This window comes from Scomber japonicus, chromosome 1 (assembly GCF_027409825.1).
Source record: "Scomber japonicus isolate fScoJap1 chromosome 1, fScoJap1.pri, whole genome shotgun sequence".
NCBI lineage: Eukaryota > Metazoa > Chordata > Actinopteri > Scombriformes > Scombridae > Scomber > Scomber japonicus.
In genome coordinates this window covers 14,238,335-14,253,131 of record NC_070578.1, presented here as the reverse complement: position 1 = coordinate 14,253,131, position 14,797 = coordinate 14,238,335, and positions in this window count along the sequence as shown.

Here is a 14,797-nt window from a genome sequence, read left to right as displayed (position 1 = left end):
ATCAGAGACTAAACTGCATAAATTCTTGTGTTTTGATGCTTATTCTTTTGAAAACCTCTTCTACATCTTCAGATGTTTCCACAAGATACTGTAACATGCACAAAAAGAGGCTTTACCTTCTCTTTTTTATGATTTTATGATTTATGATGCCTGAGATGAGTACTTCAATCTTCAATCAATTATGTTCTGCTGTCAATCACTGAGCAACCACAGGAAGAAATGCTCATCAAGGCAGGAAATAATCCCACAAAAACATGTCATCTGGCAACATTTTAATGCCATGTTCATGTAATTTTATTTGCTGCATCTGTCGAACTTTGGAGAGGCTACGTGGAAGACTTTAGCCTTAAGCACAACACTGTAAAGCTGAGATTTATGAGCTGAATGCTAAAATGTATAATATATAACATGGATAATATAATAAGGAAATGCAAACTCTATAAATGTACACAAACACCCATGATACAGAATTAGAAATTTTCTCTTTAAAATAACACAACCTGTTTTTCAGATTAGACTAAAAAACTACTTCAACCAGGTCCTTGATCAAAAGCCCACACAGTGTATCTAATCAGCTGGAACCAGGACATAAGAAGGCCAGACAAAGTAAGACCATTTGTCAGTGTCACCCTTTTGTCTTTTCTTTACAGCTGTAGTCCAATTGTGGAGTAGAGAAGGACAGAAAAAACATTAGCAAAATCAAGAGATTGACAGAAAGAACAGTGGGGGAAGAACGAAAAGAAGATATGGATTCATTTAAAATAAGGTAAAGAGATAATGACACAAAAAACACTGTATAGAAAGAGGAAAAGAAAGCGAGGGAGATATTTTTAGTCCTGAGCTGTGAAGCGTATGGTCGACAATTAAATCTTCACACAGACATGGTGACACTGCTTGCATTCAAAAGACTTAATATGTTTTTCTGCAGGGAATTTCAGACTCATAATGATACGTGTGTATTTCTGAGTGCTAGAGTGTTAACTGCAATTCCATGCATACATTTACAGAATAATTTATCCCATGTTATTACCCTGTAGATTCTATATATTTAACACCCTCTCCTTTCACCCTCCCTTACATCAATCACAGTACATAATCAGCAACAAAAAGAAAAAGAGAAAGCACCCTAAAACATCAACACAAAGCCTCTTTTTTTTACACTAATTCATACAAGAACTATGAGACACAAAACTGCTTTACACATTCAAATACCTAAAAGCCAGGAAGGTATCTGCTTTGTTGCCTAGAGACGCTACAATACATCTAGTGGCCACTTAGCTTAGCATAAAGAGTGGAAAGAGGGAGAAAGATAGCATGGCTCTGTTAGAAGTAGACAAAATTTAGTTTTGTACAAATTTAAAACAAAGTAGATATAAAATGTTAATTAATGAGCTTTAGAGCTGGTAGTTTCATTTTCTTATTTTTTCACAGCAGCTCATGCCCCCGTTTCCAATCTTTATACTAAGCTATGCTAACTGTCTCCTGGCTGTAGCTTTCATATTTAGAGTACAGACACTATATATCAATCTTCTCATCTAACACTCCATAAGAAAGAAAAGTGACACACTTATAACTGATATTGCAATTGTTTTGTTCATCAACATAATTTTGGCACATCATTTTGCCTTTCTGGATAAAAACCCCAGTTGATGTATAAAGGAATGTGTAGCTTATTGAACAGATGATTCAAATCAATTAATTATTCAAAGCAGTGTTGGCATCAGGACAAATTTAAATGAGTGGCAATATGTTTTCACAGGGTGGGAGGGACGAGTTAGCGCACAACCATTTAATGGAAATAACACAGGTCATTATCCAATATCCATAGCTCATCGCTGTATTAGACTACCAGCGCTGATATCAAAGCACACCCATAGTCTACTTCCACTGATTTCAGCACTTTTCATTTGGGGTCTGTGAAAACATTCTTCAACACTGAAAAGGAGTTTTCAGATGTAGCAGTCGAGACACTATTATCGTTTTCCTCTGATTTTGCCATGTGCCATGCCCCAAATAGAGAGCAGCAAGTGCCTTTGCAAAAACTGTGTTACAACATTTTTGGCACGGATGAGAGACTGTGGTGTCAGCTTTGACTTGATATTCTAGCCAGTCATTGCCATGAAACCACAAGCTCATGAATAAATGTTTTTTCCCTGTGTGAAACACACGGCATGGACATTTTTCTAATTTAACACGTGCAGGGTTGTCTGAGCCAAGGTCATCTGGTGGTTCAGTTGGGAGTTGGAGGTCCTACCAAAGTCCTCGCCATGCTAGCCTCCTCTTGTCATCAAAATTGCAGTGCATTGCCATAAATTATTATTTTGTTTGTTTTAGTTACACATAATTTTACTAGGATATTTCTTAAGCTATCATAGATAATAACATTTGTTTGTACGAAAATATATACACATATACAACTATGTATTTTTTTATAATCTGTTAGGAGCAAACTAATCTGCATGGGGAGGGGGTCTGGTCCTCTTGTTCCCCCTGTGACACAAACACTGAAAGCTATGACATATAAATGGCTAATATAATTTAGATATGTATGAATATTAGAGGCCTTTTTATAATGATGGTTGGAGGGGTAGTATAAGATTTTAACAGCAGTGAACAGAGAAACAAGAGAAGAGCTGAGGACTAATTAGAATAGACTAAACACTGATATGGTTGTTATACAAAAGCACATACCACCATGCGTCATTTTAAATAAGACATTCCAGACACCTGAGTCACTTATGCCAAGCACGCCAGCTTGTGTCATCAATGTATAATCAGAGATTTTGGAGCAGGAAGTAGAGCCAAACGTAAAAAATACTGTCGTTCTCACATATGTACTCCCAGAGGGATGAGAAAACTGAGAAAAACACTTACCTGACTGACATATCCTATACGGTAGAGCTGCCAAGATGCAAAATTACATCAACTCTGACTTATACAACCTTGACCTTTAATTTGCATACTGTGAACTCCTCCAGGATTATTTTGTCATCATCTGCAGCACATTTTAAAGGACAAACCAATGGTAGGGAACATGATCTCGGAGGATGACCTGGTAGATATGACTTATTGTTGAATGATGGTCTTGTGTGTGGTGAGTAAAGCATATATATATGCGTGTGTGTGTGTGTGTGTGCGTGAGAGTGAGAGAGAGAGAGGGAGAGATGGGGGGCTTACTTTGCTTTGAATTTAATGATTAAAATAAAGCCTAGATGAATTCCAGGGGCAACTAATTGAGCATATGACAGGAGAATAAAACACCATTGAAGCTCAACAAGAGGAGGATACGTTATCTAGAAGTTATGGGGCACAGGAACATGTCCATCTGTGTGATAATGACATGCAGCCAGCTGTTATGTATGAGTAACAACCCAGCAGACATGAAGCATCCAACCTGGACTTTTCCCTCTTGTCCTTCAAAGCAGAGAGCTGTTTATTCTTCAGGGGAAGATTGATGGAACTCACCTCCAGGGAAGGATTACTCATTCACAGCAGGATTTTTTTAAAGCCAAGCCAAAGATCCAAACTGCAGGATTTTAAACCACTGGGAAAACTGTACATCTATAAAGTGGATATATCAGTTGTAAACAAGGTATAAAAAGTTAGCGATGCATTTGACTCCTTCAAGCAGTGGAATAAAATAAAGGATGAAAGCAAATTCCCTACAGAGAGGAAGCCATTCAACTGGCCGTCCTTCAACGAGAAATATTTATTCATGTATGAGTCAATTTTGCAGTAATGCAGACTAGACTGAATATGTTAATATAGATGGTATACATGTAAATGTTATTTTGATCATCCTGTGGACTTGGATTTAAAAACATTTTGATATTTCAAGCATTTTATGACCTTCAGAGTAAACATGACTTACCTGTATTTTATCAGCAGCTCTTACGCCCACAGCATCAAAAGTGTTTACTTGTTGGAAATACTTTATTTCAGAGCTGTCGTGTATATGATTATATATTTGTCAGTACTGCAGTAAGGAGGAGGCCCCAAACACCAACACACATATCTTTAGTTATTATTGAAAAGATACTTTTTCACAGCAGGAGTTTTCCCTTGTCAGATGCATGAATAACATGAATAATAGCTGCACGTCTTTTAGGTATTCAAAAACCAGATTCACTGCCTCTGTTGGAAATAATGGCTTTGCTGAAGGTGTCAATGGTCCTAATCTGGTACAATGAAGAGGTTCAGGTACATGTGTGTCAATTCTGTACACTCGTACTCAGCCCTGATAAGAGTCTAATCACGTAGAGTAATTGAAAACCTATGTGTGGGTGGATCATAGGTCTGTAGTAGGACCTTTAACATTTACAGTGGTTTCATTTCTATTTAGGTCTGCCAGTAAACCGGACCTGTAGAAACTCATAATGTAATAACTGTGCACAATTTAATAAAAAAAAAATCAAAATCTAATAATGTAACAAAATAGTAAGCACAAAATGTAATCACTTTTTGTATATAATTTAATAAGTTATTACATATAGTGGCTACATTCTGGTTAAACATCAAATAACTCAACATATATTGTAATAAGACATTAACATCTATTACTTTCAGGTCCAGTATATACAGTGTTTCATACAGAGCACCCTTTCCATCCCAAGCATCACATCATGAACTGCAAGATCCAGGTTTAATTTGTGCCCCATGTGTTTCATACTGAAGTAATGCACACTGTCTCAGAATCCACCATAGAAATAGGCCAAAGTCAAAACAAGATATTGGCAAACCTAGTTCTATGAATTCAAAGATTGGCAGAACTTGTAATATTGTTCATAAATGGCAGTGCATAACATGTTATGTAAGTTTCGCTGTATGTGTCTTTTCCTCTGGAACAACAACAACAAACTTTAGAAAGTAAACAACTAAAAAGTCTATTCATGTGAACTTGTCAATACAAGAAAAAAGGTTGTTTTGAGAAGACAAACCCAAATACTTAACTTTGATTTGCACAGATGCACACATACATACATTAATGCTGGTAGAAATCTGGTATTTTAAACATTTCTGATAATTTTATATATGGAATCAAAATCTTTATTTGTATCATTTTTGTTGAAGCATCAACTATGTCCTAACATGTGGCTCTATTCAAATGAATATCTTATATGTACCATATGTAAATATATGCAGTACGGCTTTAATGAGGACCACCCCAGGAAAGGAAGACCGAGAGTTACCTCTGCTGCAGAGGATAAGTTCAGTAGAGTTACCAGCCTCAGAAATCGCTAATTAACGGCACCTCAGATTAAAGCCCACATCAATGCTTCCCAAAGCTCAAGTACAAGACACATCAAAACATCAACTGTTCAGACGGGGCTGCATGAATCAGGCCTTCATGGTCAAAGTGCTGCAAATAAATCACCACTGAGAAAATAAATGAGTTGCTGATACTGAAATATTCAAAACTCTGGACATAATTAGAAACTATTCAAAAGTCTTCACATTGTATGACATCAGCTTGTGGTTAAAGAAGCAATGTTTCTCTTGTTTGTTGCGCGACAAATTCACGTTCATCGCGTTTAGTCTTCAGATATGTGCAGAAAACCTAAAAATGCTGCAGATTAGATTATAGTAATTACCTTTCAACTGAGGTAACTCATACTTTTTCACTGTGGTGTGGAGATTCCCATCTGGATCTACTCATACACTGTCCAGTATCACTATGACAAGTTGTCAAGGTCTCTGCCCCACTTCCTTTCCCCATGACTTTCCCCCTCTCTCTCTCCATCACTGGTGCAAGGTGCTTCCCCTACTTTCCTCCAGCTGCTTTAATAAATCATAAGGCCCATGTGTCTGGGGAGGTGTGTGCACCATACAGTATGTGCTGTAGGAAAGATAACATTGTGTGACCTGCATGTAGGTGTACTGTGTGTGTTAATGCATGTCCCCATGAACTATATCCATAGTATGTGCTTAAATATGTTTTGTGTGTCTCCTATGGGTGTATGCCTGCCCTGCCCTCTCTCCCTAACCAATCTAGCTGAGTGTAATTACAGCTCTATGTGTCTCAGCGGGCACAGGGAGCCTGCTCCTCCTCTTGCCATTAAGCATAGAAAAAAGCAGGTCTACAGCCACAATGGGGACGTAAGAGCCAGCCATTAAAGCCCAGAGGTGGACACTATGCTTGTTGAGCAATGAGTAACACGCCGTCATAGTGGCACAGGGTGGGATCTTATGGTCATTAGACACGGTGAGGGATTGCTGTAGCAACTTCTGTACTGGCATGCAGGACAACAGCACGTTGTTTTGACCCTGATCGATGAGATGTTGAAATGAACCGTGACACCGAGCGGCCAACCACTAGTGTGTAGTTGGTGCGAACAATGCAGTAATTGCTTCAGTTGCTTGACAGTTTTATAGCAAACACACATGACAACAAAGGAGGGGGGAACATAATTTATTTCCCTCAGTGATACAGTCATCTGGGTGTAGTTTTCACTTGAGTGCACACAGTTTCATTTTGCAGCTTTTGATTAAAATAAAAGTGCCCAGATCTAAAATCTGGTCACCAGATTGCTCAATGGCAAGCATATTACAGTACGTTGATATGAAAAATCATTGCATTTAAAGCCTGGAGCTGTCCTATCTCTATCAGAAAAAAGCAGCTCAGTTGGGATCCTGAAACAGTAAATATCTAAAACCTCTTGTTTGATCCAGAGCTCCCTTGGTGTAGCTTCCTTCAGTACTTTTCATGACACTTTATTTAAAAGGTACATAAATTCTCTAAGAGTGTCTCCTTTCTCTTCTCTTTCCATTGTCCTCACCTGAGAAATCGCCAGAGCTGGACTACAACATGTTTAAGTCTGAGCCACTGAAACACAGAAAAACAAAACCGAGGTATAATTTATATTTCTCCCTCATAATCCCCATAAATCACCTGCATGATTTCAAAGAGAGAACAAAGGACATAGCACCGCAAGCATCTATTCCACTCCATCTTTATCTTGTGTGTGTCCACAAAAAGACTACACAGTACTGCACACCTTTTTGTATTACTGCTGCAGAAAAACATTTCACATTTTTTACCCAATAAATGTCTGCCCTCGAAATATCATGAAGTGCTATCAAAGTGAGGAGTCAACATACTGTATATTCAGGTTCAGGAAAGCATTTTCTAATGGGTTTCTCAGCAATAGGATATAATACAATGAGTAATTTTATTTTTTCTGTACAGCTTCAAGACTCACATTAATTGATATATTGAAGCCAACCTCTTGGCCACCCATTCAGTGTGGATAATATATGCAACAATGCTTTAAGGGAAGCGAGTGCTCAGTATGCTACAGGTAGTAGGTATCAGTGAAGGAGGGATTGAGGGAGGAGAGTCCTGCAGCAAGGCCATCTGTTCATGTGTAATTACAGCTTTGGGCCTCAGTTGGATTGCTCTCTGCTCAGCCTGAATCCGGGGCCCCCTGACCAACCTATAGCCTGGCTCTGTCTCCTGTACTGCAGCTTACATGGCTTCAAGTCAAGAGCGAGCCGTTAAATACTGACAGGATTTGAGCATGAAGGATCTAACAGTCTAACAAAGGAAAACCTTATTATGTAAGATGATCAATAACGTCTTTAAAAGTTGGGTTATGGGCTATTTTTCCTGCAATTTTACACGACAAATTGCTTATTTTCAATTGTTTCAACACATCAATCATTACAGTGATATCTCGTTTTCTGCCTAGGCTAAAGTAGCACCATGGATGACCTACCCATAATGTCTGTTATGCCAACATGTTAAATGTAAATGATGTGAAGATGTTGCATGTGTATGCATGCGCTGCCTTGCAAATCCACCACCAATGTGACATAGCTTCATAGAGTGGAACATAATCTTGTATGAGGGCACTCAGCCATAGCTGTTATACAGGGACAGTTTTGCTATTAATCATAATCACTGGAGCAATGCCACCTTTTACACTCTACATACTTTGTGGCCCCCCATTTGCTCAGTGACATGTAATGTGATGTTGTTGTTGCTTTTTGCATATTTGTATATTTATGTACAGGATTAAGTGTATGTGCATCAGTGTGTGTGTGTGTGTGTGTGTGTGTGTGTGTGTGTGTGTGAGTGAGAGAGAGAGAGAGCGAGAGAGAGACAGAGTTTGTGTAGTTTGACATTTGGGAGTCCGGCAGGTTGTCAGACTTGCAAATATCAGCTGTGACAGTTTAAGATGCACAACTTCCTCGTGGCAACATCTCCCACTCCAATCATCAATAACCAGGTAGGGACACACTGCCCAGTTGGAAGACAGTATGTCTCAGTTTCAACATCAGGTCACCGCAGTCTGTTTCTGTCCAGACTGCAGAGGAAAGCCCTGTGGCAGATGGTGAGGGAGAGGGGCTCCATCACTCTCCACCAAACTGCTTTAGTGTCTGTGGTTCTCGAAATGGACATGTGGCAATACAGTGTCCCAGACCATTCATTCTGTACTCTACAAAATGTCTATTTCCAGGCCCAATTAGGATATGGAAAAAAACATTAGCTTTTCTATATAATGTAAATAAAATGCAACACTTTAAGATTTTTGTATTTTAAAAATATTGTCTTTAAATTCTAATTATACTTAAAAACCAAATGGAATAAAACATTTTAGCCTTGCTAGCAGTTGGTCACTTTGTTACAGACTGAAATATCTCAGCAACCATTGGATGGGTTGCAATGTAATTTTGTCCCCCTGAGGATGACTTGTCATTATTTGGGGATTCTCTGACTTTTCATCTAGTGCCATCATCAGATCAAACTTGAGTATTTTGACCAAATACTAAACATATTTCCAAAATATGGTAAAAACTTCCAAAAAAGGTTTTATGGTGTTGATTCCAGCATGCTTATTCAGCGATTAGTGCTGAACCATTGACTGTATGTGCTCAACCCTACTGTACCAGTGGTACTCTACCAAGTATACAGTAGCGAGTATGGCTGTAGACTCCTAATTAGCCCTCCTGTTGACTTAAGGGTCATGTGACCTATTCATGGGTCTCATAGAAGAGAAGAATCCCTATAAGAGATTTAATCATATAATATTAAATTCAGAATATGTGATCATTGCTGAGATTGTAAAATCATATTGCAGTAGGAAAACAAAATAGAATATTATGGTGCATACATATACACATACTGTAGACAGTGTTGGGAAAGTTCACTTTTCAGTTTCAAAGTTCAGTTCACAAATTTTAAAATTATCTAGTTCAGTTCATAGTTCATAATTCAAAATTTTGAACTAAGTTCATAGTTCCAGTTTTTTTTTCAATATGTTGCGGTATTATTTTTCAAAATGATTGCCACAGCCCATATAAAACCACTGACAGCAATTATTTTATCAGTTTTAACACTGAAACTATGCGTCAGATTTCAAAATTGTTTTACATAATCATATGAAGATGCGGAATTAATGGTAGAGGCAGAGTCTGAGGTAGTGCTGCTGCCTTCATTTGTTTTTGCCTCCGTGTTTCACATTTTGATGACGCATGCAGCAGTGTGACTCTGTGGTGGCTGGTGTTACCAGATTGGGAGTTTTTTCTGCTACATATTAAGGCCTGTTTACGGTGTGTTTTAGCCAGGTTTTAGCCTGGAAGGCTCTATGGAAATCTGGCACTCTCTTGAACGAAGTTAAACTGCCAGAATGAACGCGTTCACAATAACGTTCATCAGGCAGAAATACAGGGTTGAACGTGTTCAGGCACAACACTGACTGTAGATAACATATTGTCCAGGTATAAATTAAGAAGCACAATTAATGCTTTGAGCAGCTTACCCATTGTCCAGGTTTTCACTGATATAACTCTTGCTTGCTCTTGCTTCTTGTATCTTCCCTTCACCGAGAGGGGTGGTTGAGATCACATCACTGCCGCATAAAGCAAGATTATAAGGCAAACTAATATCTCCCTAAACTCTGGCTCACAACTCTTGATGGCTGTGAAAGTGAACAGGTCAGGTACATCACCATGGTTACTTAGACAAGCATAAATCCTTACTAATTGACACCCTCAAGTTGACTTCGGTGCACTATGAACATTTCCTTATTTCCTTAAGGGTTCATTATATCAGATACTGTGTAGTAAAGTGTTTTGTATTTACAGACTATTTGGCCACACTGGTTACAAAACAAAGTTTTAATACCATAGAACAACTAACCCCTAACCCTAACAACTTTATTATTTCCAAGAGTGATGCAACATACTGCATCTGTGTTCCTAGTCATCACAGACCTTGAGAGCAACCTGAAGCCAACTTTTAAACTGAAAATAATGTCTGACTTAGTTTGATCGCATATTATTTTATCAATGGAAGGAACTTCTGCTGTGCCTCATTGACTGGATATCAACAAATTGATTTGCTTATGCATTTACTCTGTCTGAAAATTTCCTCCAGTATTCTCTAGGCCTGCAGCCTAGCATTTACCTTTTTCTATTCATAATGCCTTTATCACTTCTGTATTATTACTCTTGAGATATGGCAAATATTATTATTATAATCCATGCCTATCATGCCTCCAAATTTTTGTCTTTGCATTATTTTGTATTTTAATCTCTAATCTTACGTTGTATTTCATATTCCCTGAATACATTTACCTTTTCTGCAACATTGACCTAATTTTGCAAAAATAATCAGTTCAATCTAATCTTACTTTAAACCTGCTGATTATACAGTGTGTCCATGTGCAATTAGCTGTCATTTCGACAAATTCTGTTGAATCTCAATTGATGTACTGGAAAATCCTTGGGTTGACAATTTGTGATAATCAGTTAGCCAATAGTCATAATTAGTTTAAGCCAGCAATCACCAAGATACCCTAGGAGTATGACTGCCAGGTCTTATCTGTCGTCAACAGGTCATGTCTTGTCTTTCCTTTTCAGTTTACATTATTTCCTGTTTTATTTTGTTATGTTTCAGGTCACGTCACTTCACTTCCTGCTCCCTTGTGTTTCCCACTTGTTTGATTACCTGGCCCTGCCATAATGTATTGGACCTATGTCTAATTGTCTCCCTGTCTGTGTTTATAAAACCCCATGTATCTTTCTACTTTTAGTGAATGTTACAGCATGTTTGTTCTTCTTGTGTTTCCTAGTGTTTTGACCCTTCCTGATTCCTTGGATTTTTGCCTCTGCCTAGCCCCTGTGATACCTTTGCTCCACTTACTGACTCACCATGTTTTTTGACCATTGCTATTAAAGCATCTTTGAATCTCTCCTTGTGTCATTTAGTTGTGCATTTGAGTCATCTGGCTTTAGATTTCAATAATGGCAATCTGTTTGTCCAGTGTTACATGTTACTCCTTCAAAAAATTTGATGCCAAACTCCAAAGTATCAATGCAATTAAAATATTTGTTTTGGTTTTCAAGAACCTCAGCAAGCTGGCAAGACAAATTGTTCATTGCGGATACCAGCTGTTTGTTGAAACCTTGGCTACTGGGTTAACATTTAAATTCACCTTTCTACTGGATGCAATAAAGCCTGAGTGGGCTTTCATCCATTGTACTGTTGGCAAACAGCAAGCATTCTTTTCTATTCAAGAAAATATGAAAGGCTGCAGCACTAGGGCAGCTGTCAACCAAAACCCAAGCAGAAAAGATCATTTCTGTAGCTGTCCACAAAACAGACTTACACGAATTTTCTAGGAAGTTTGCCTTCCACTAAACTCATTTTTTGGCACACATCTGAGGAAAGTGAGTTTCTGCTATAGTATACTAGTCACAAATTTCACAAATTCACTTCTTTTCATGCAGTGTGTACCAAAGGGGAGTGAGCACTGAATTTCCCTAAAATAAATAATAATAATAATAAATGATCAACAGTTAAATAAATATAGGATATATATCTGGGACTGTAGGTAGTCTCCTTTTATTGTGACATCAATAGTTCATGTTTTTACCACAAATGTGAGTTTTTCATGAAATGAGATACAAGAGTCAAACAGAAATTTAAGAAAAAAAATATGTTCTGCACTTTATTCATCGTTATACCAACTATAAGGTTTCTCAGTGAGTCAGCCCCATGATTTAGTGGTCACAAATCATTGAGTTGACAATGCAGTGTCTTAAAATGGGGATTGGTTGCCTTTACCTGCATTGAAAGATCTGATCATTTGTGGTGTAATGTGTTTGTATATGATTTAGTTGAGGCTTGTCCTTAGGCTTAAATTGATGTCTAGTTCATAAATCTCTATCATGAGAGGAGATGGCACAGGTAAACAGGCTATGTTAAGGAGCTCCCTTCTTCAGATGATGCATCATCACCGGCAGACTGCCTCTTTATACACTCATCTTTGTTTCACACCTGACAGGACCCTTTAAACCCCACAAAGCTTCAGAGGGCCAGAAACAAGTCATGGCTAGACAACAGCAAAATCCCTCTCTGGCTGACTAACCCTTGTGAATACAGATGACATCAGTTTTTATTGCTTATTGAATGATATCTCCAAGGGGAAGGCAGGGAAATTGTCCCAAAGTTTTTTATGGTATTGTTTTCTCACTTGCTGCATGGAATTGGACAGATGACTCGATACAGTATCACAAAATACTGAACTTTAAAACTAATGCAGGTACTGGTACTTGTTTTCTGCTGTCTCATTACCAATATTAATCAATCAAAGGAATAATTTGACATGTTGGGAAATATACTTTTTTGCTGAGTGTACAAAATGTGATCTACCTTCTGCTCTTTGCAAGAAAGCAAATGAGTATATTTTTCAAAATGTCAACCTATTCCCTTAAGAATCAACCGCTCATCTTTTAATGTAATGAAAGTAAACAAAACTGCTTGCATTATGGATTTGTGAAGCAGGAATGTTAACAATATTAAGCTTTACCTGTTAGTTACTTTAAAGAGAGTGTAGGCTCAGCCTCTATAAAATCTTGTGGGCCCTATTTTTGTGGAGGTGCAAGGACCAACATAAATAGTGCTGCGACTGCGACTGTTTGGTATTTTCCTGACCTTGACGCTTTGTGGTATTTTGGTGACCAAACAAAACAGATGTCTCAGAACTACCTGGCATCAATCTGCTGGTGATTTAATCAACAAGAGCAAACTGAATATTTGCTGCAAATGTACTGCAATAACAGATTAACATTTGAAATATGAATAAGGTATTTCAATTAAACACTTTTCAACCAAAACTGGCACAGAAAATAACATTTACAATGTGCTTAAAGAAGGAAAATCAGTACAGTAAATCAGTCTGCATTGATCTATAAATGACTGTGGGTGATTCTTACAGTATCTGATGTCCACAGCTGGTTTATACTGGCTTCTCCTTCAGTTCATTAAGTCCCTGTAGCATCTGGCAGCAGAACAGATGCCCTGATAAATCTGCAGCCTCCGATTGTGTTGTGCGCCAGAATGCAGTGCCATTACATACAGCCGTTCACATGTGTTTAACTTAATTGAGTAGTCTGAAAACAACACTAGCCTGCTACATAATAACCACACACACCCTTACACACATCAGACTGGTTGGTAATGGGTGCACAGGTGGTTGAGTGGTTAGAGCACATGCCATATATGCAGCCAACCCCGGTTTGAATCCCGGCCGGAGGTCCTTTGCTGCATGTCACACCCCCCTCTCTCTCCCATGTTTCCTGTCTGTCTACTGTTGAGTAAAGGCGTCTATGCCGAAAAAATCTTTAAAAAAAACCCTCAATATTCTGCTTTTTTATGAGGGAGATGTTGGGTTACAAGGGCTCACTAGCCTCTTTTGCAACTTTATTTTTATCAAAAGTATCTCATGTTTGATTATTGAATCACATTAACATAAATAACTAAACTATGTGTCAATTTATGAGGTGAAATATATAAAAATTGCTTAATATAAAACTTGCTTCAGTTATATGCAATCATATCAGGTTTGTAGTGATGTGTGTTCATGTGTGTTTGGCACACTGGTGTTATATAGAGTTGTAGCATGATAAATAACACCTTAAACACTTCAGAGGAAACAGATGCTACGGCACATTTGGGGATAATACTAGTCAACAACTACCTCTTTTCAAATTTGGCCTGCAAAGACTGATAATTACACTGATGTTCGAAGACTTCACACTAGAATTAACCTCAATTACTCAATTGCCAAAATCACAGGCAGTGAAAAAGGGGGAATTTAAAGGCTAGGGTCTTAATCTTGTTTACTGATTATTCCTGGCTCATGGTGCAAGGAAAAGAAATGGAATAGTTGAGCGTGGTTGAGATAAATGTATTGTTTTTAGAGAATAGAGGTGGTAGAAAGATGTGAGAGCATCCAGTGGGGAGAGTGTGACATATCCAGGCTCAGAGATTGGTTTTCAACTCAAGATGAAAGATAAATGGAAAATGGGGGTTGATCTGGCTGTACTGAGTTATGAGTAATACGGTTATAGGATGGCATTTGAAAATCCAAGTCCACCTTTTCATTTGATCATTTAGTCTTAACATCCTGAAAATGGGATGCGGCATGCAGCATATGCAGCATTAAAAAAACACTGAAAGCTATGATAGCAGATTGCAATGGCAGCTCAGATGTGACACGGACCAATCAAATTTAACTTTTGAATTTTTTATTTATTTATTTATTCATTTATTTATTATTTATTTCAAACATAAGAATAAAAATAATTAAAGAGAACAAACAAAATAATATTAACAGTGTTCAAAAATTAGTAGGGAAAAGTATATAACACTTTCTCATTACTCCTCTATTAAGTCATATAATTTATAAACAACTTCTACAGGATATGCATTAATTCTCTGTCCTTACTGACAAATACAATTACCTGTAGATATGTAGACTAGTTAAAGAGCCTCTAATATACCCAACAG